Genomic DNA, 23,203 nt, shown 5'->3' on the forward strand with positions numbered 1-23,203 from the left:
ACCTCGAGCCCCGCCTCGGGAACCTCGGGCACGTCCACCTGGACGACAGCGGCCTGCTCGGGAACGTCCTCCTGGACGGCAGCGGCCCGCTCGGGAACGTCCTCCTGGACGGCAGCGGCCCGCTCGGGAACGTCCTCCTGGACGGCAGCGGCCCGCTCGGGAACGTCCTCCTGGACGGCAGCGGCCCGCTCGGGAACGTCCTCCTGGACGGCAGCGGCCCGCTCGGGAACGTCCTCCTGGACGGCAGCGGCCCGCTCGGGAACGTCCTCCTGGACGGCAGCGGCCCGCTCGGGAACGTCCTCCTGGACGGCAGCGGCCCGCTCGGGAACGTCCTCCTGGACGGCAGCGGCCCGCTCGGGAACGTCCTCCTGGACGGCAGCGGCCTGCTCGGGAACGTCCTCCGGGCTTCGAGGAACGGCTGACGCCTGTCTCCTCCTCCTGCGGCCTCTATGATGGCGTGCCGGTGGCTCCTTGACGGAAGACTCAGGCGTTGAGTCAACCATCTTGTGCTGTGGTGCTGGGCCGGCGGCCATCCCGTGCTGTGGTGCTGGGCACGCTGAGCTGGCAGCCATCCTGTGCAATGGCGCTGGGCTGGCGGCCATCTTGCGCTGTGGTGCTGAACTGGTGGCCATCCTGGGCATTGGCGCTGGCTCAGCGGCCGTGATGTGAACACTCCTGGGAATCTCCGGGATCTGGCACATCCTGGAAAAGTAACTCAACACTGTCTCCGCGGCCATCTTGGGCTGTGGCGCTGGGCTGGCGGCCATCTTGTGCTGTGGCGCTGGGCTGGCGGCCCTCTTGTGCTGTGGCGCTGGGCTGGCGGCCATCTTGTGCTGTGGCGCTGGGTTGGCGGCCATCTTGTGCTGTGGTGCTGGGCACGCTGAGCTGGCGGCCATCTTGTGCTGTGGCGCTGGGTTGGCGACCCTCCTGGACTGTGGTGCTGGCTCAGCAGCCGTGATGTGACTACTCCTGGGAAACTCTGGGATCTGGCACATCCTGGGAAAAGTAACTAAACAATGTCTCCGCGGCCATCTTGGGCGGTGGCGCTGGGCTGGCGGCCATCTGGCCTCGTGGCGTGGGGCTGACGACCGCCTTGTGCTGTGGCGCTGATCCATCCCACACAAGCCCCGGGTCGAAGGGGCCCCCGTGGTTGAGAGCGATGTTGAACTTCCTCTCTCGCGCCTTCACTCCTCTGCGACCCCCCGGGTCCCACGAAAAAAAACGACCAGGCGGGTTCCCTCAAACCCACTCCTTCTCTCCCGCTCGATGGCCGGGGGAGAAACCTCAAAAACCATACTGCTGGATCTAGGATTGACGGAGTCCTTCTGTCACGACACGCACACAGACAGGTAGATCCAAAAGCAGTATGTTTATTGGGGTGATCCAAAATCAGAAAACATCCAGGCAAAGGTCAAAATCCAGATAATCCGTCCAAAACAAGAAACATAGACAACATCCAGAAACACGAAAACCCAGGGAACCAGGAAAACGCAGGGTGACATTCAACAAGGACTCCGTAACAATGACAGAAACAACAGGGTATTTAAAGACAGGTGCAAACAAGGTAAGTGGTGACAGCTGAATACAATGAACAGTGATGAGCATCTAAGGCTAGTGGGAAATGAAGTTCTGACGCAGGTGACAATAAGGGGAAGTGAGACCTCTAGTGGCCACCCAGGGAGACACAGAACAGACACCGTGACATTTAGTCTTCAGTCTCTAAACTGAAGACTAAATTAGATGACTCTTCTCAAAACACTCCTCTTGCATATCCACAAAGATAAGACTGAAAAAGCACCATAAACAAATCATAAAGGTTTCATCTGAGATGCAACAATTGATTCACCACTAAATGGTTTCAGCCAGTGTGCTTTTGATCAGACATCACACATGGAATATTCGTATGATATCTTTATGGTACTTTTGCATCCTTTTAGATGCATGAAATCCTAATTTATTATAACTGCTTGGAAAAGAGCAACAATTTCTTCTTTAGAGTTCCAAAGAAGAAAGTCATATAGAATGACATGAGAGTGAGTGAGATTTGGTGCACTAATCTTTTACCTAAATAGCAAGATTTCCTTTGGGTGCTAAAAATTTACCAAGCAGGCCAAACAGTTTCACTAGCTAAGTTACCAGCACTAAATAAGCATAAACCAGTCTGGATCAACAAGGAAATATAGCAGGGAAAGGAAAAAAGGAGATGATGATTGTTGGTTGGTTGGTTGGTTGAATCACAGCAGATTAAGTTTGTCTGTTTGGTCCTCATAGTAAACAACCATGCTTTAAAGCAGTCCATGTGATGGGCTGCAGATGTCATGTAGAACTGCCCAATGGGATGTAAAACAAATGGTAGGAAAAACACAATTTACAGAACTTAGCCTGCAAGTTTGAAAAATCGTATATTCTCATGCGGGCCTCCCAGCAGGCTGATATTGGAGTCAGCAAGGAGAGGAACCTCAAGGGGAACATCAGGGGTACAAAACATAACATGAAACCCCCAAGACAGAACAAGAGTCACACAGAAATACATCCCAGGATAACTGAAAAGCCAAGAACTCCAGAAGTCCCTCAAACAACCTTATTGCAAACTCAGCAACAACAGTTCTGTTTTAAAATGTACTTAGCTGCATATGAAGGCAGTGATGTTACTGTTAACAAAAACTAAAACTATTCAAAACTGTTCTATGTATTTTTAATAAAGCTAAAATAAAATAAAACGTTTACACTAAAATGAAATCTGAAAACAAAAATATAAGCTAATTCAAAATATGAATCAATTCTATAATAATATACAAATAATACTAAAATAACATTGGAAGTTAAGGCATTGCATGCTGGCTTCTAACACAAAGACTGTATCAAAAAGTTTTAAGACAACTTTTCGCTAAATGTATGTAGAAGGCAATCCCATAATGCACTGCAACAAGCTCAGGGAAAATTCCACTCAAGATGCTAAACAAAGCATCATAAACATCTTTACAACTCATTCAATAACAAAAAATATCTATAAAAGTAATGTACCGAATATGTGTGCATGCTATGGTTTTTTATGCTTATCTACCATTAGCTTAGCATAACATGTTAGTGCCAAACTCTACTGAAATCAGTTGAGCTTTGTGTGAGAACTGCTATTTTTATGATGCATGTTGTTGTTGTCTATGAAGAGCGTTCCAAATCAGTCACTTAAGGTCTCATATCAGTTAGTACCTTGAGTACTATGTACACAGGCAGCTCACTAGGTTTTAAAACAGAGCTAGTCACTTTATCCTTAAGAACATACTGTAGCACTGTAAGTCCAGTTTGAGACTGCTAAACTGACATGTCTAACAAAAGCAGAAGAACCTGTTGCACATCTGCTTCCGTTTTACATGCAAAAAAGCGATTAGCAACCTGCTTGAAATAACAGAGAATGCAATGAACCACAGCTTAATGTTCTGCCTCTAATGACCACATAACCACATTAAACGGGGGGATTTAGCGAAGGGTATTTAGCTCCCATTCCTTTGAAATGCACTGTGGCTGATAACAGAGCAAATGCAGATAAGGTTGGAAGTGCCTATGGGAATCAAAGTTACACTTTAGATGCACTATTTGCTTTCAAGTTTGCTCAAAATGATCTCAGTTTTATGTATTGACTTTGTCTCAGATGTTTCTCCTACAATTTTTAAGACAAATAAAGCTAAATGGGGCAACCGTTTATGTTAAGTAAGAGAATAGAATCGCTTTAAAATTCACATGAATAGCTCAAATAATTTGGACTTGTATGAAATTTGATGAGTTCACGTTGAGGTATTTGACTTTTGATCGGTGTATTAACAAATCTGAACACAGTTGTTGAGACCGATCTCTTTTGAAACTCAAGAAGTGACACATGTGAGGTATTTTTTCTCAGGAGAAACATCTAAGAAGAAGCAGATTACTTAATTACAATACAAGCTAAAGCACCACAGAAGTTACGACTACAGAACTTCAAAACAGAGTTCCCTGACAAACTCAATCACAAAAGATTTACACATTTAACTGGAGCAACCAGGAAGCCGCAGCTGAATGCCTCTTACCTGAAGATAGGTCCATGGAGAAGCTTCCTTTTGATGGTCACATACTCATCCATTTAAGAGCACGAGTCCAGAGAGTGTGTGAACTGAGGTTTCATTCAGACTGTCCCCAGCTGCTCCTCACATCGCCGTGTGCTCTGCCCGATCCAGCCTCCCTCTCCTCTTTCTCTCTCACTGACGGCCCAGTGCAAAAGGCCATAGAGGCCACATCACAGAAAACGCTCAGGCAAACACCAAACGCTAAACTCAGAGAGAGAGCCAGGCGCCCAACAGAGCTCCTGCGCCAGCGTTGAACTCTTCACGGCAGCTCTTATCTCTGTCCCTCATTCAAAAAACACTTCCCAAATGCCAGTAATTATATCACAATCTGGCTTGCGTTTAGTGTGATGTGTGGACAAAGTTATGTGATGAAGAGTGGGTCCTTCTTTTGGAGTTGTGCGTTTAAAATGGTTGTGTCATGAGGAATCTGATTTTCCTTCATTTTTTGGTGTACTTTGCAAAGATACTGTAACTTTTAAAACTCTGAATAACTTCTCCAGATGCTAAAACAGCTTCTACAACTTTCTGTTGTCGCATTTAAACACACACACACACACACAAACACACACAAAACATATATTTTCACCTCAACAATGGCAGTTTGGTATTGAGAAATGTTTTCTGCATGTGAAAAGACAAACTGGTTTGAAGCTTGTTTCATCATGCCAGGTTAGGACACAGTCGAAGGGTCAGGGAGAGAGTGGAAAATTGTCATGGAAAACTAAATACTGACTGTTTTTGGCACTACAAAAATGTTGCTAACATTATAAGTGGACCTCAGAGAGAACATAAAATGATAAGAAGAGAAAAGAAGAAAGATAAGACCTCTTCAGTGGAGTCTCTCGTGCTTTAATCAAAAGGAACTTGGCTCTTTAGCCGAAGCAGGGCAGAAGAGCACCCAGTGATGACTCAGGAACAGTTGCAAACACTAAAATGATCTTCAAGAGAGACGAGATGCCAATCTCAGAGACTAACGGCATGTACACTGATGGAGACACATCAAAAAGAGAGAGGGAAAAAAAAGACACATATCTGGCAACTACGTTTGCTGGATCATTAAAACCATCTTTTAAAAAAAGGAACACATAAATGTTTCCAGGTTCACAGTCTGTCAACAGTTCAAAATATGCAAGGCACAACCTCATGAAAAATAGCTTTTATTGTAAGATTTTGAAGAAATAAGCTTTTGAAGAAATAAAATTACATCCTTTCAAATCACCATAATTAAAATGATGAAGTACTATATTGTCAGCTTACGCTAATCAAATGTATTAATGGGCTAAAAGTGTTATAATGTCGAAGAGATTATTAAAGTAAAGTGCACTCAAATGTAGGAAATTCCTCACAAGCAAACACATCCCATGTTTTCAGGTAATCCAGAAACCATACAGGCACTGTGATCAGTTACAGATGAAACATAATGTAAATTTTTCAAAGAAACAGAATATGGGGGTGGGGGGGAGGGGGCAGACACCAGCAGGGTTGCCTGGTTTTCGCAACAAAACCCACCCAATTGCTACTCAAAACTAGCCCAAAACTAGCCCAACTTTGTTTCGAGGGGAGTACCCCAGTAAAAATCGCATTCCGAGGGGTAAAATACATGTTTTTCGGCAGGGATGCTCCAGTAAAATTCACATTCCAGCAGCTAAATATAACGTTATTAGGGTTGCTTCAACCCGCGGACATGATAAACAACCTGCGGCAACAGTGTTAATAGCCCAATTCCGCAGGAAAACCACGGACTTGGCAACACTGGACACCAGAGTCTGAGTAATGTTTGAGTTACTCTAACTGGCCAAATAAAATAAAATACAAACAATCCAAACTGTTTACTCATCTATTATGAGGCTCAGAAAGACAGAATACAGCATACAACTTAGGCAGTCATTGCTTGCATATCTGATGCCATTTTAATAACTGCATAATGCTCAATAATAAATAAGGAGATGATGATGAAAATAAGAATGCATTAAATGTAAATGTAAAGTCTAGTTTTAAATGTATGTGCCAAGTTCGTAGAAAATGCCATCTTTGTGTTTCTGTTGGCTTCATGCACTTTTGAAAAATGTTTACACTATTTTCTACAAAATTCTACAAAACATTTTCTATAGAATTAATGAATCAAATGGTATATCAAGTGGTAATCATAATCTTTTTAAAGTCTTTTTAAAGGTACAATATATATATATATATATATATATATATATATATATATATATATATATATATATATATATATATATATATATATATATATATATATATATATAATATATATATATAAATATATATATATATATATATAGTGCCCTCCATAAGTATTGGAACAGTAAAGACAGAATTGCTTTCTCTGCTGTGGAGTCAAGACATTTGATGTGAGCATAAGTATTGGAACAGTTGAATTTAAGGCAGATGTAAAAGATTAAAAGCTAATATTTAGTTGCAGATCCATTGCATGCAATCACAGCATTGAGTCTGCAACCCATAGACATCACCAGACTCTTGATCTTATGCTTTGAAGTGCTTTTCCCCAGCCTTTAATGCAGCCAATTCCAACTGTTGCTTGTTTTGTTAAGTTTGTGTCTTTAGTCTCCTCTTCAGCTGGTGAAATTAATGTTCAGTCGGATTTAAATCTGGAGACTGATTTGGGCAATCTAAGACTTTACATTTCTTTGCCCTGATAAAGTCCTTGACTGAACTGGCAGGATGTTTTGGGTCATTGTCCTGATCCAATATGAAGTGCTTTCTAATAAGTTTGGTGGCATTTTCTTGAATATTGGTAGCCAAGATGATTTTGTACCCTTTCAAATTCATTCTGCTACTGCCATCATACATCATTAAAGTCATCATTAAAATTAAGAGGTGCTTTTCTAGAGACAGCCATGCATGCCCATGCCATGACACCACCTCCACCAAGCTTTACAGATGAGGTTGTATGCTTAGGATCATTTGCAGTTCCCATTTTTCTCCACACTTTTGCTTTCCAATCAGTTAGATAAGGGTTAATCTTTGTCTCATCGGTCCATCAACTCAGTTCCAAAAATCTACTGGCTCACATTTGTGAAGAATCTTGCCTAATTCTGTGTCAAATTCTCCTGCAGGCTGTAGATTGACAGAGCATCACCCCACCTTTCTGGAGGTTGTTGGTGATTTTACAGACATGTATTTTAGGGTTAATTTTTTACAGCTTTTATGATTTGTCTGTCATCAACTACTGTTGTTTTTCTCAGCCGATCAGGTCATCATTTTTTGCTGATGTCGCCGGTAGTTTCCAAACTCTTGATTTCTCCATGCCCTTTGTTTTTCCTATAGTTCTAATTGACTTCCTCTTTTCTTTTAGCATCCAAATTGCTTGCTTTTCTTTCAGAGTCGGCTTCCTGGTTTGTGTGTGTCATCATCAAATACAAGACTTAGAATGGAGAAGCAATGGATATAACTAATAAGACACATTCTCTGCTTTTAATATCTGAAGAATTAATGCAACAGGACACAGCTGAACACTTAGAAAGACCTGTGAGGCAACTGCTCCAATACTTATGCTCACATCAGATAGGGAGATGAAACTGTAAAAGTGCTGATCTTCTTAGCTGGTAAAACATCTTCGTGTCGAATCACCCAATAATAAAATCTGACATTCTGTAGTTTTGTCTCATATTCATCTTTTAATCATATTAACAGATTTCTTGACTCCACAGCAAATATATACATACATTGGCCTGTTATTTAATTGTGCAAGCTCATTTACCTAATTTTTACATCATGCACAAAATTAATCTTTAAAAACACTAATAATTATAATAACAGTTAATGTTTACTTTAGAAAATAAATGTCCATTTTTCATACTGTACTTTATCATATGCCTAAATTCACTTGTCTTGTAGCTTTTACAACAACTGATTTTAGTTTTTGGTGTTTTATTTATAATTTATTTAGACAAAATGCTGTTGGATTTTAACATCAGCCATTTACTTTAAACACAATAACATTAAAATAATGATTGGCTTTTTGGTATCAATCAGAACTGTTATATCGGTGCATTCCTCAATATGTTTATCACAGAAAAAGTATATTCAAATAACTGCCTGTATGAATATAATTTTGAATTAATTTTTGAGTAACTTATTAGATATGGACTAAAAACAACAGCTGTACAAACATCTGCCATTTTCCAAATCACATATGAAAATACTTCATCCTTCAAACAAGTCTTGTACACTTACTGCATGTTAGTTTTTGAAAAAGTACAGGATACCATATGCAGCCAAAAATATTTAAAACTGTGGTAAAGAAAACTTATCCTGCCACAATCCTTGATGTTTTTTTAAAGCCAGAATGGAAACGTGAAGATGGAATCACCACAATGTGGAAAACACTACCTCAGCCAAATATAAAATGTCATACAGACATGACTGAACATATCCATATGGTATAATACAAGCGAAAGTAGCCAATGAAGGGATCAAAGATGGAAGATAAGTCTAACACCCAATGAAAGCCTCCAGCCACAGTATCTATAGCAACAGACTTTACATTCCAGGATACAGCAGATATTCAAACGGACAATACAGATTTAAAGGATTATTATTGGACTTCTTTAGAGGCAATGTTAAAAGCACAAACGGACAGCTTGTGGTTTCTGTTCTTCTTGGGTACCACACTAGAGAAGCCACACGACACTAACATTGGGTTTAATATGTTTTTTTTATTACAGGTCACCACCATCCTGCATTATAGTAATGGTGAAACTAATCCCATTACTGGCCAAGAAAAAAGAGACCAATCAAAGTTTGCTTTGTTTTTATGTGTGTTGTGTTGTGTGTGTGTGTGTGTGTGTGTGTGTGTGTGTGTGTGTGTGTGTGTGTGTGTGTGTGTGTGTGTGTGTGTTTTTTTTTTTTTTTTTTTTTTTTTTTTTTTTTTTTTTTGTGTGTGTCCTCACTTGTGTGTGTGTGTGTGATGAATAGATTGTCTGATGCCAAGGACTATGATATGATTCTCAAGTTTATGTTGAGAAGTCAGCTGATGTCTGGTCAAAAAGCCACAACACTGACCTCAACTGGCTGCAGAAGCAGATGAAATGATTTAACATCCTGCAGATGCTTTGGCTCATTATACAGACACTATTGAGCAGAGTTACAAATGCCACTTTTGCGTATTATTTACTAACCAACTGCAATCAAGTCTATCCAAGCGTATTAACAATCAATGTAAATTCTTGAGTATTTAAATTCAGTCACTGTCCTTCTTTTCAGTGCAAACACAGACCTTTTTATTTAAATTAGGTTTGTTATAAATTGTATGTTACTCAAAAAACTAAATTAACACCACACTGTAACTATCTATAAAAAGTGGTAAATGTGGAATGTAAAAGTTATAAAATTAAATGCATTAAAAGTGCATTACCGGTCAAAAGAAGTTTCTTATGCTCATCAAAGCTGCATTTATTTGATCAAAAATACAGTAAAAACAGCAATTAAAATAACTTTTTATTTTCATCTTTTGCAGTGTTGCCTAAGTAAAAGTGATCTAGTTTCAAGATTTTTAGGCATTTTATCTGGAAATTTGACCAAAATACTCATCAAGTAGGTTGATTTCTATTTCCCCGTTCAACATTTATTCAATATTTTTTTCTCTAGTTTTATGTGCACTGTTTACCAGAGCTCCACATCATAGAAGTGCTGTAAACCTACATTCCTTAACCTCTTTTATCTATATATCTCTCTTGAAAGGTGTTTATGTCTTTTTGAATCTAGATTAACTGCAGGTAGAACGCTGAACAAATCTCTTGCATCACAAGTTGCCTTTTGGTCTCTATGGCAACAAACTGCTGCTGCTTTCTCCGTATTCCGGTCCTGAAGTTCCTTCATCATCTCATGATTAACAACGTTTGTTCCACAATACAAATGCACTCTTTATCAAATGTGTAACCACTGCATCTAAAAACAGCTTGAACATGTGTCAGGAATTTCACTTTCAGGGACAGACATAGTACAAGGGCTCTAAGTTATGTTGCAACGACGTGTTAGCTCTTTTTCTACTAACATTTCTTGCACAAAATGTGCAAAATGTGTATATTTAGAAGTACAACAGCTTGTCACTGTGGCAGTATCCTTAAAGTGGCGACTTTGTACCATATGTGCCCCTTTAAATTTTCACTGGGGTACATAATAATACTTAATACTACTATAAGGTACAATATATACAAATATACAGTACATTAACTGCCCCAGTAACAAGCTTTTTTTTTTTTCTTTTGACAGTGGAGGAGAAATTTAAACACACACACACACACACACACACACACAAATGAGTTCAGCTAGGAAATTACTATGGATCTTATGTCTCAGATATTTTGGTTTTGAAAGAATTTGGTGAGAAATGTTTGCGGTTATACTGAAATCTCATCTCAACTGAAATTTTTTGATTACACAATTCATTTTTGCAAATTTGAGCACAGTTTTAAAATAGTACATTCATGGATATTATATCTCAGATTTTTTTTTATTTAAGAATTTGATGAGAAATGTTCAATGAGGTTATATTGAGATCTCTGACTTGTGAATAAGGTATATTTGCAAACTGAGCACATTTTGAAAACAGAAAAATAATATAGATATTATATCTCAGATAATTTGATGAGAAATGTATGAGTTCACATTGAGATCTCTATTTCTGATTGCACAAGACATCTTGCAAATCTGAGTACAGTTTGAGATATTATTGAGATCTCTTATGAAACTCTAAACAAGATTTCTTTAGGAGATATTTCTAGGGTCTTTTCTCAGGAGAAGAAGCAGAGAACTCTGCATTTGATTGATATGCTGTCTAGGAGAAACAACTGAGACATTAAAGAAATGTTTTTCTTTTCTATGGGAGGTTTCTCTCTGCACTACTTCATATGTGTCATAATCACAGAAGCTTGTGACCTCCCACACAAAACTGCTGAAGTGTGACTACATCCCTCATCTACTTCCACTGGTGGCTCTCAGCTTATGCACCTTAGTTTTTGAGTGTAAAAAGCATTTGTTTTGTGGATAATATTAGCAATGTTCACTCAAAAACAGATATGCATAAGCTCCGATAATTGAGGCCTATGATCAGTCTGTGCCAAAAACGAATACAAAACCTGTGCTAATTGAAAGAAAACAAGCTGATAAAAAGATTGAATCCAATATTTGGTAACAATATAGCATAACAAAATTTATAAGCATTTTTTTGTAAGCTGGTCATTTTTGACCAAGAACACCACAACAGTAGTAAGATGTAGAAAAAAATCCACAAAACAAAAAAACATTTGTTAAGTTGTTATACCCTGTGTGAGCAAAGTCAGTACATTTTAGTCCAATGTTTAGGCCAATTTTTTGGGAAAAAATGTCAAGATCAAAATGACAGAACATGAGGGGTAATGTGAAAGTATGACAAAACTGCACTTTATAATCAACAGAAATTTATCATACATTGGTTTGCAATTTACTATATTTATTGTTATAGTTTTTGTTCTTTAGGTATGTGAGATCCATCACTGTTGCAAATCTCAATGGTCTTCCTGCACTCTCCAGAGCCATGTGGCCTGGTCATGTGATTTCATTAAGTGTCCTGAATGGAAACAGTGTTGTGCTTTATGTGCAAATAAATGACAGAACTGTTCTTGTGGGGCAGTGGAACACAAAGCTGTGAGTTTGAGACAGCAAGAAGTAGGATTAATTAGCACGCACAGGCAAACATGCTGTTAATTAGCTTGTCTGTAGCACATTCTGTTAAGACTGAGCCCCGACTGAAAGCCCTTGGGAAGCATGAGTCATTCCCCGCAGGAGGCTGAGGAAAACATCACTCAGGCTCCTTTTACATCACTCGTGCCATTATGAGGCTAAAGAGTGTGTTGCTAGTGGTAACTGCCTTTTTGATGAAATTCCTTAGATGATGATATTATGAGAATTGATTTGACATTTCAAGTAAGCATGGAACTTCTTATTAAAAAAAATCTGCACGCACATAAAATAAAATCATTTCTGTGATTCAAGGTGGCACTAAATCCAACATAAGGATAATGTGAAGACTGTTCAGATTGTGTTTTTCTGTGCTAATGGCCTTGATGGCTTTTGACTAAACATTTGATTATTTTATATCAAAATGAGGTAATATTAGCTGTTGATTCTTGATTATGAAAACACACAAATTTGGATTTTTCTGTGCATATTTTTTTTTTCTCTCATAGATTATGTGACCATTGACAAGCATTGTAGACCGACAGACTGCAACGGCTGAAGTTAAAAAAATCATAATTTGTGTTCTACTGAAGAAACAAAGTCACCTACATCTTGGATGCCCTGGGGGTAAGCAGATAAACATCAAATTTTCATTTTTGGGTGAACTATTGCTTTAAGAACAAAGTTGAATATATCTGGGAACTCTATTAAAGAAGTATTTTACACAAACATGCTTATTATGTTATCATGTAGTTGCATTTGTGTTGTTTTAAATCCATATTTTTCTACTTTCTTTCATTCTCTGAGGATAAAAAATTAATATTAAGTCCATCTGACACAAATTTTACTGAAGACATATGATGTGACTTGCAAACAGACAATAATTTGAAGGAATAGTTCACCCAAAAATGAAAATTCTGTCTTCAATTACTCACCCTAGTTGTTCCAAACTTGCATGAATTTACTTCAGCTGTTGAGCACAAAAGATGATATTTTAAAGAATGTTGGAAACCAAACAGATGATGGCAGCCATTCTATGGGAGTCAATGGCTATACCATCAACTCTTGGGTCACAAACATTCTTCACAATATCTTCTTTTGTGTTCTGCAGAAGAAAGAAACTCGTACAGGTTTGAAAGAAGTGGAGGGTGAGTAATTAATGATGACAGAATTTCCATTTTTTGGGTGAACTATCCCTTTAAAGTCAAAATTCACTATTAATATTCTCATCTGCTGCACCTGTCAAATCAAACATGACAGCTATGATGTCAATTCATCTATATGCATCTATAGCGATAGAAAAATCAATGGCAAATGTCAATTTCCAGTTTTTGTAGTTTGCATGGCTTTTTAAATCCATTTTAAAGCATTTTCAGACTTGGAATATTAGAAAATACCTCTCAGTTTATTACTCAAAGACTCATTTTTGAAAGAAAGTCATACGGATTTGTAAAAGTATAAGGGTGGGTAAATGCATTTCATAGGGGTGAGCTGCTTCCTTAATGGTGGGTAAGTAATTTTTTAAAAACGCTTTAGAAAACTGATTCGGGCCGAGTAGCAAAACAAACTTGTAGCCAAATCAGCAGTAAGGGGTGTGTCTACTCATGATGTGGAGGAAGAGAGCGTTCAGTGCACAGGATGGACATTAGCCGAGCCGAGCAACAGAAAGATAGAGATGGCAGATAAAAAACAAAAGAGGAAAACGTCTGCGGAACAAAAGAAGGCTTAAGGCAATAAAGCAAGAAGTAGGACCCGTGTAAATATCGGATCAGCTTTCCAGTGCTGGACAGAACTCAAGGAGCGGAAGGCCAGAGATTGGACTCTGAGGTTGCTTTGTTTCTTCTTGATAGGTGAGTAACACCGTGTCTGCACTGCAACAGCTAAAGTCTGTCTAGTACACTGGACGCGACAAAGTGACTGTTGAAAATCATTTGAAATTTGTGTAAATAGTACGTCATAAATAGAAAGCAGCACCAGTTTTCTGTCTGGGATTTGTTGTGTCGTGCCACACCAAATCCAGTGTAGACCATAGATATGTATATATATATCTATGGTGTAGACAGGATCACTGATTATAATGAGTTCCATAGCGCCACTCGCACATTGTATTTTGACGGTGTAACATTGGTTTTGCTTTGTTTCACAGAACTAATCGTTGCCTGGGTTGTGTACGTATCAAAATCGGGGCGAGACCCTTTTGGGGTAGGGGCGTGTTTGTTTTGGTAATTTGAAATGTCAACACTGGCTACCAGAAATCGCTTACCAGACCTTTAAGTCTTATGAGCTGTGAACGAGCCACCGCTGAGAAATGCAATTTTCCCCTGGGTTGAGTATCTCTTTCTCTCTCTCGCTCTCTCTCTCTCTTCTGGGCTGTTCAGTCTTCCAGCAGTACAATTTCTAAGCTTTGAGTTCTCTTATTCTTCACAAACTTGAAAAAAACTTGAATTTAGCTCTGAAAATTTGACATGATGTCATGGAAAGAAAGAGAATCAAAAATTTGTCACGTTTAGTTGCTAGTTAAGTTGTTGTTTGTTTTTTCATAGCCAACCACAGCAGTTTTCTTCCGATCTAAAACTGATAAAGCAATCATAATTCAACCTTATAGCCTCACACTGTGATTCATGTTGCTATAGCAACCAACATACGCGGAGCGGATAGTGCTGATATCAAGAATAAATGGGTTTTTGTTTTGTTTTCTGTTCACTTCTGTTTCTTTTTAGCTCACAGCCGGCTTTTGTGCTTTGCAGCTTTACACTGATAGCAAGTTATAAAATAATTGAGAACGGAGAGTTGGCATTTTCACTTTTTGATAGGTGCTCTCAACGTATTGATGACATATTGTCGTGAATGCACTTCCTTTATTCCTCTACAATCACACAGAAAAAGCCTTTTTAAGAAAGCAAGGATTTGGTTGTTTTCCGAAATTATTAGAGGCCTCGAGCATTCGCTGATTGAATGTGAGAAAATGGTAATTGCATTGCAACACTTTCAATTTCAGGCAAAATTGTTTGTCAGGGAGCCGTTCTCTCTCCAGGTCATGATCTAATCAAGTCAAAGTCAGCCGGCCCTATTTAGACAGTCAACATCAGGTGGATATAAAACACAAAGTAAGAGAGGCTAAAAATGAGAAGAGAGAGAGATTAAACGAGCAAGGACAAATTATGGTCTAAACTGCACTCAGGAAATTGCTCAGATCACTGGACGGCTTCTAAATACAGACGCAGATAGCTGTCGTACAAGCTTATTGTTCTGGACGCACATATGGTGTCACGCTCTGGTATTCCAGTCCACTAAACAAACTGTTTAGCTGCCAGCTGAAGCCCCGTTCACACTGACAGCAATTTTACCGCTGGAGGTTTGTGCACTGTTGGTTGTGAAGGCGCTCCTGCTATGGGATGTCTTGATTTTATTTGTGGGCTTTTGAAATATCTGATCACAAATGAGATAAAAATAAGATGTCATTCTATTTTTTCTAGCAGCTAAAATTAACATTATGCAGAAAAGAAAGTTTTTACACTACCTTTCAGAAGTTTGGGGTCAGTAAGATTTATTAATGTTTCTGAAAGAAAAAGTATCTTATGGTCAGTGAGGCTGCATTTATTTGATTAAAAAATACAGTAAAAATTGTAATATTGTGACTTATTATTACAATTTAAAATCACTGTTTTCTATTTGAATATATTTTAAAATGTAATTTATTACTGTTATGCAAAGCTGAATTTTCACCAGTCTTCAGCATCACATGATCCTTCAGAAATCATTCTAATATGCTCATTTGGTGCACAAGAAACATGCCTTATTATTATATTATATTATATTATATTATATTATATTATATTATATTATATTATATTATATTATATTATATTATATTATATTATATTATATTATATTATATTAGTTTATATAGATAAATCTCATTGAAAATGATTGTTGGTTACTTTGTTGCTGCAAGTTGCTGTCAGTGTAAATAAGGAATTAAAGTGACAGTTCACATGAAAATAGAGGTTTTGTCATTTACTCACCATTGTGTTATGAATGACTTTTTGCATGGAACACAAAGCGATACATTTAACAAAATCCTCAAAAAATAAAAGTGGATTGGGATCGAGGACAGCAGTGATCATTGTTCGCTTTCGAATGACATAACGGTAAATGAGTAAATGATAACAGAACATTTTTTAGTGAACTGTCCTTTTAAATAAAAATGCACTAACCTAAACATGCTTTTTAGCTTGCTTTATTAAACACATGAGGAACAAATGTAAATGGCTCTCTCAAGTAAATCATAGACATGCAGAGGAAGTGGATTAAATAAACTACAGCATTCATTCTCACCACATGCAAGAGTGTGTGTGGCTTATTTCTGACAAGAAGCAGAAACAGACGCTCACTTCTGGCACGTTCATGGTCACCTCTCTGACAACTCCGAAACAACAGTAGATTATTAAGATACACGTTTCCAAACAAGCTCACAGGATACTGGCCTGTTTGTTAACATCTGCCAATTTCTGGACAGCTGGAAATGAACACAGATCCAGAGAACAGGAAACACTCAGTTGCCAGGAGACCTCACCAGAATGTTTTAGCAATTGCTGGAGAGGGGGTACAAGGCCTGAGACAGGAACCTGTTGACAGGAAGCCCACACAACACAATACAGAAATATCTGGAAGGTCTACTGTGCAGATGTCACATTTTCTTTCTCGCATTAGCAGCTAGCTTTAAAATACACAGCATGATGATCGAAACACTAAAAAAATGTGCGCTTGTGGGCTCATTCTGCCATTGGCTTAAGAAGTTGGCCCGTTTTAAATAACAAATAGACTTTAAATAACCATAAACAATAATTTGCTACTTGCTATTGCTAATCACAAGAAGGTGAATTTTTCAGAATTTGATTGAATAAAGAGCTATAGTACAAGATGAGCATCAATATGTCATTTTTTCCCAAAAGAGAAAGACTACATTTTAAATGTACATATGTGCTAAACATTAATTTTGTCAATGTTTATTAGTAAATCAACATATGACCTCAGAACTGACAGACACTTGTTAACCCAGACACAAGAATATGTTCTGTGAATATTTTGCTGAAGTTCCATTAAGTTATGAAAACATTATTAGCCAAAGTTCTGATAATGTTTCCTGTGAGCTGGGTTAGTAAGTTTTTATTTTATTATTTTTTTGTCAGAAAAATAAATTGCTGTTCATATTTTTTCTCTTTTTTTACTTACATTTACGGAAAGCTTATTTTAGTATTTGTGCAAAAAAAACTGCAAATTATGCACATTAGGTGTTTTTTTCCCTTTACTTACTGACTGTATAAAAAGCAAATTTACCACTTATATAACAAATGCAAATGATGCACATTTTGTGTGGATTTGATGCTTTATCTCAGAGAATGATGGAAAATGTTTTCATCTCACAAGCCTGTTTTATACATTGTCCTTTACACTTCAACAGCTAATGACACAAAATTGTTGGATGGCTGCTCGACACTCATGCTATGCTCTATCCTTTTCTACTGTGTTTTCAGAGAAAGAGGGCCAGCACAATGCTGCCTCTCACATGAACATCCAGCTCTTCACACTTTTATGTATACTCAACAGCCTTACAGACAGCGTTGTTCTAATGCAGTGGTTCTCAATTCCAGTCCTCGTGTACCAAACCGAGAAATGTATGAAATCTATGAAACCGAGAATAGTGTTTGAAAAGAAAATCTATGCAGTTGTTTTCATGTGGAAATGAGTTGATGCCACATGAAAATAATGGTAACTTTGCCATTGACAGTAAAACACATAGGTTCCAAAAGGTTTTCTTTTTTTTATTTTCTTTTTTTGCAGTCATTCTATAAAAGAACCATTTTAGAAAGAAGCTTTTTGCGCATTGTAAAGACTCCATTGCTGTTTAGGGTTTCTCATGGAACTATAGATGCCAATAGAGAGTGTGGTTGTGAGATGGATAAGGTTGGTTCTTAATATGCTTTTTAGTAAGAAGCCACATTATGCGTGTGAATGTTTTCAATGAACTTTGTTGGGACAGTTTAATGGGGGCCTCTAGTGGATACATTACTCACATCTTCTATATTCCCAAAGATTTGAGTAAGGATCCTTCATTTTAACACCATCTAACTCAATATCATTTAGAGACTTTTAATCAATGAGACAACCATACATTATTCATTACTGACAGCTTGCTGAACACCCAGTGCTTAAAGCACTGCTGATACAATTAGATGGATTGATTATCTCCTGCATTATATAGTGTCTCAAAAAATACTGTAATGCAATACATATATTTCCACCATGACATAAACAATAACATACAGTTAGCTTTTTTTCCCACAACACATTTTTTACTTTTTTTTTTTTTGTTTTGTTTTGTTAATTTATAGGGGAAATAATGCCACAAAATTTGCAACGGTCCTAAGAAGGCTTTGTCTCCAAGCAAAATATGCATCTTATTTCTTTCTTTTGAATTTGGGGTTAAATGTGACCAGGACTTGTTCCTGACATGTTTTATGAGATTCACCCAATTACAGTAACCACTGTTTTTCACATAAACCTCTGCCACCTTCGGGAGATTACTTTTTCTTTTTTTTTTCTTTTTTGACACATGAATTACCAATCAACTCTTGTTTCCTGAGGTGAATACTGATGCAGAGATGTTTCCGTCCTCTCCAGAGATTCTCTGAAGTGCACACGCTGAGGTCCGCCTATAACTGACAGTGGAGAGCTGTGCTTTGAAGGAAGGCTATTGTTGAATAGCACTTCTCAGCATGCATTACATAAATGTTGGGCTGTTACTGAGGGCAGGCGAGTGTTTAGCATCAGAAGCGGTAATGTGGGGGTGTGTGAGGGCCACTTCACCTGAACTAGACTGCACTGATTGGCCTTCAAATAGGAGCTTGACAGAGGTTTCCAGACAGAGGAGGGCCAGTGAAGGCATCAGGGCTCTTCAGAGTCAGTAATGCTTTGTGTGTTTATGTGTGCGAGAGAGAAAATGCGTTGACACGTGTTTTATTAATGCACTGCATCTGTATGTAAGTACTTTGAACGCTTTGGCAGATATTATTAATTCATGTTTATTTGGCTGTTCATTTAATATTTGCCTCTAAATTTGCTGCATCATTTGCTTATAGCTGAATTGAAATAATTTCATAATTGATGAATTTTACATCATTGTTATTTTCCTGTTTATTAATGTGAAGCTGCTTTGAAACAATCTGCATTGAATAAAGCACTATTTAATAAATGTGACTTGAGTTTGATTCCGAAATTTATTTCATTTATGAACAGTGATTCTGTTTTTCTTTTTTTTTGTTTTTTGTTTTTTTCTGAAATGTTGGTGTTACGTCTCACTGAGTAAATACAGCTGGATGAAACAAAAACTGTGTCTGTCTCCATTTCAGGCTACAAAGCAACAAAATGTGATACAAGAAACATTTGGTTCCCCAAAGAACCTTTCAGTGAACACTTCTTAATAACACCCTTTTTTTATAGTGTAAAAAACATTTTAATAATCTAAAGAACCCTTTTCTACGATAAAAAAACCTTTTGTGTAATTCCAAGGTTTCATGGATGTTAAATGCTCTTCATGGAACCACAGATGCCAACAAAAGAACCTTTACTTTTAAAACTGTATCAATGTTCTATGAAAGCTTATAATTTACAAAAGTACACCCAAAATTAATATTATCCACCAAACAGTGTGAATAAAGTCAGTATGTTAAACGGTTCAGGCTGAAACAATAGCTCCAGTTCAATACTTAGTGTCAGGGCTTTAGAACTGACCCAAAGCAGAATGTTTAAGGAATATCAACATAGAGCTGCCATGCACGAGTTGCGATAATCTCTTCAGCGTTCCATTCCAGAGCTGCCCCACTTCTGTAATCCGTACATCATAAAACAGCATCAGCCAGCAAGTGCAGTTTGTATTGTGTGGGCTGTCACACATGGAAATGGAAGAACACCAATGTCTCATTCCCGGTTGATGTTTTGTCTGGATCGAGATGCTTAGCCGTTTAACAAAGCCTAATTACAGAGACGGTCTCCTTGGAGCACCATGTTCATTGGCAGAGGTGAAAGAGCTGGACTGTAATGTCAATATCTCTCCAGTTCCTTGATCAGCCCATTTAATCTTGATTTTAGCTACAACCTTCACGTTAGCATGCCAGATCTTTACCCATTACGCAACCGCCACACTATGGAGGTGGCAATGAAACCATTAGTGACCCAGCTGGAGTGATAAGATTGCGGTTAGATTCATCTAGCCTGCATTACTTGTCATGCATTAAATGTTCACTTGGTCCAATGAATTGCTGTGGCACAAACAGAGACCAACTTTGGACTTACCTTTGAGATGTACTTTTGTACTTCTGCCTGTAAGACAAAAAATGGAAGCACATTAGCTTGAAGCCATAATAAGCACATGCCATGGGAGAAAGTAGTTTTACCTGTGTACAGTTCAGGACTGACAAGAACAGCATGCTTTGTTTCCAGTGTGAACAAAGCCAGGATATCAAGTAATTCTCACTTTCCCACTGCAGTGAATTAGTCATCGTATGAAGCTGCTGTTATCTGATGCAATTTAGACTAAAAATCTAGGGCTCCCGCTGAGCACACAGACATTGGAACAAATCGCAAATTATTAGCTAATATATTTCATTATGTATCAAACCACCTGCATAATTAATTTTGCTTTTGATGGTGTTTATTCCAACTGGGAGTTTCTGATGAACATTTGTGGCCTGGACATTGAACAGTAGGGTCATTTCAACACATCCCAAAACAACACTGTCCACCACAGATGAAATTGGATGAGTGTGATCAGTATAGGGATAGATGGAACTCACCAAAGAAGATTGGATGAGCTTTGCAGGGAGGTGATGGAGCTAGACTGGTTTAAATTTTGGGGTCAGCCATTCAGTGACTCTAACTTCCACAAATTTGCTTCTGCTGTAGGTCACAACATCTGATTAAACTGCCCTCTGCTTCAGCACCAATGCGTTTAACATCACACTGAAGGTTATTTATTAGGTATTTGGAAGGTAATTTATTGCTGTAACAAATATAAATTAATATTGTACATCATCGATACCCATAAAGAGTCAAGAAAACATTATTTTATTGCTGTTTTGAATATGAAGCACGGTTATTAACTAAAACCAGAAAAAAACTTAAATAATTTAACATAAAAAAACTTAAACTTATTTCAGCTAGTAGCCAAATCAACATATAAAATAAAAAAATAAAATAAAAAAATAAAATAAAACTATGAAGACATATTTTAGCTTTTTTTTTTTTTTTTTTACAAAAACTTAAAATGACATTGGAAAATATAAATATAAAATCTAACTGAAAATATTTTTAACTATAACAGTATATCAATGATAGTAGAATAACACTGATATTAAGTTTGCCAAATTATTCATTATTCAGTCATTATGACAGAAAAATAAGCTGAAATGCTTGATTGCACATCAACTAACGGCACTTATAAATATTCCAACTATATTGATTGTGGTTTTATGCATCCTTTTATTTCTGTTTGTAGTATAAAGAGTGATAAATTATCTATTTTTAATTACTGTGGCTGAAAAATAAGTTGGAATTTTTTTTATCTTAAAATTATGTTAAATTATTATTAAAGTAGTGTTGTATTGTGCACAACACCAGTACTAGCTATAATTGTACTAACTACAGAGTGTTCGATGTCTGCATTAAAAATTAAATCCACAAATGATTTTTGGATTGTTAAAGTTTCTCCACAAAATGACACAATCCAAACACCGCTGAACCCGAAACACTACAAGACTGATTTGAATTCATTAAGCAAAAACTGTCAGTAGAAGCAAGTATGTAAACAACAACATTGCTTGATTAGCCTTGACAGTCTCATTAGTATTACATTCACACACTTGCTGCCCCAAGAGTCAAGATTCACCCACTCCCAGCATCACAGCGTACAGTGAACACAACCACACTGCTCATAAAACAGCTCTGCCGATCCCCTCTCTTGCCAGGAATCAAACCGAGTGCTGATGAAAGAGTAGGAAACAAGAAGCACTTACATTCCTTTCAGCCTAATCCACATCTTCTCCGTCTGGTCAACACTTAGAGTACTTCAAGGAGTTCTCCAGTCCGTCCGTGTCGTTGGCCAGAGAATCCATGGTTTGCACAAATGCACAAGCGTGTGGAGTGTTCTAAGATGCAAAGTGATACGCAGGTATGCGAGTCAACACGTGTAGCGCAGATATCCGGGTCTTCAAAGCATCTCTGGCAGTTCGAGCGACACACGTCTCCCAGAGGGTCCTGCTCGCAGCTCCAGAGAGCATCAGCCCATTTGAGTGAGTGTCAGCGCACAGACCTGTCTCTCCACTATGCACTGAGGGAACGCTGTCACATACACACACACACACGTCACACAAATGTTTCTCTCTCTCTCTCTCTTGCTCTCCCACTGACCGGAAAAGCAGCGGTGTGCCTGATGAGTATCTATCTGAAAATTTCACCCTGTTGTTTTCAACCTTTCAATCAGTTTATGATGGAGGCTGCGCTGCCTCCTCTTGACATCTCTAATCTCATGCATTCATAGAAACACGCACACACCTTAACTACCAAAATGGGCACCTGTGTCGCCCCTCAGATGGAATCTGTTGGCTGGAGACGGAACGGCGCAGGCAGATCAGCGGTCTCCCCCTCCTCTTCTGCACTAACGCAGAGAGAAAAGGAGAGAGAATCTTTGCCTCACATCCTCTCCAGCATCATCATCCCACCGAGATTCACCTGCCTTCCACCAACACGTCGTTCCTCAAAAGAAGCCATCGGGAAGCCCTCGTATTTTACCGCGACTGAGCTGAGCAATAAGCTGCCCCAGTGGCATCTCCTAGTCCCGAGTTGGCGTTTTAATGAAATTAACCTGCGCACTATCATCTCGCGCATGACAGCCTAGTTTAAACATGCTCTAATCACCTTCATTCCAGTGCAGCTGCAAGAAGCAGCGTGCTGATAAAAATTTCATGATTGTTTGTGAAGTACAAAAGGGTTGATTAGACAGACACATACTCAGAGAGACTGTGAAAGGTTTCAGAGGAGACTAAAATCAGCTAACGTGCTCCAGTCCGAGACAAGAACACCTTGCCTAGCATAGTAGCACCCCTATATTTCGTTTCTGTAAATAAGAAGGGAATTGTGGGGTTTTTCAATGCTTTTGCAGCCAGGCATGGCTGATTTTCATTCATTAGGGGGAAGGGCACATCATGTCCTGCCTACGGAGCATCCGCGGCATGAATAGACTGAATCCTAATGATCACTTCTTTGGGGTTACTGGTCTATTGGATTACACTTTACAATGTAAAACAGCTTAATCATTGCTACATTAGCATAGGAACAAAAACATT

The 23,203-nt window shown here is 38.3% G+C and overlaps 1 pseudogene; it reads right to left on the reverse strand.

The window, feature by feature from the left end:
* The window catches only part of LOC109095641, a 61,801-nt pseudogene extending 39,085 nt beyond the window's left edge, over positions 1-22,716 (reverse strand).
* Between the last annotated feature and the right edge of the window lie 487 nt (positions 22,717-23,203).

Source organism: Cyprinus carpio, chromosome A9 (genome assembly GCF_018340385.1).
Source record: "Cyprinus carpio isolate SPL01 chromosome A9, ASM1834038v1, whole genome shotgun sequence".
NCBI lineage: Eukaryota > Metazoa > Chordata > Actinopteri > Cypriniformes > Cyprinidae > Cyprinus > Cyprinus carpio.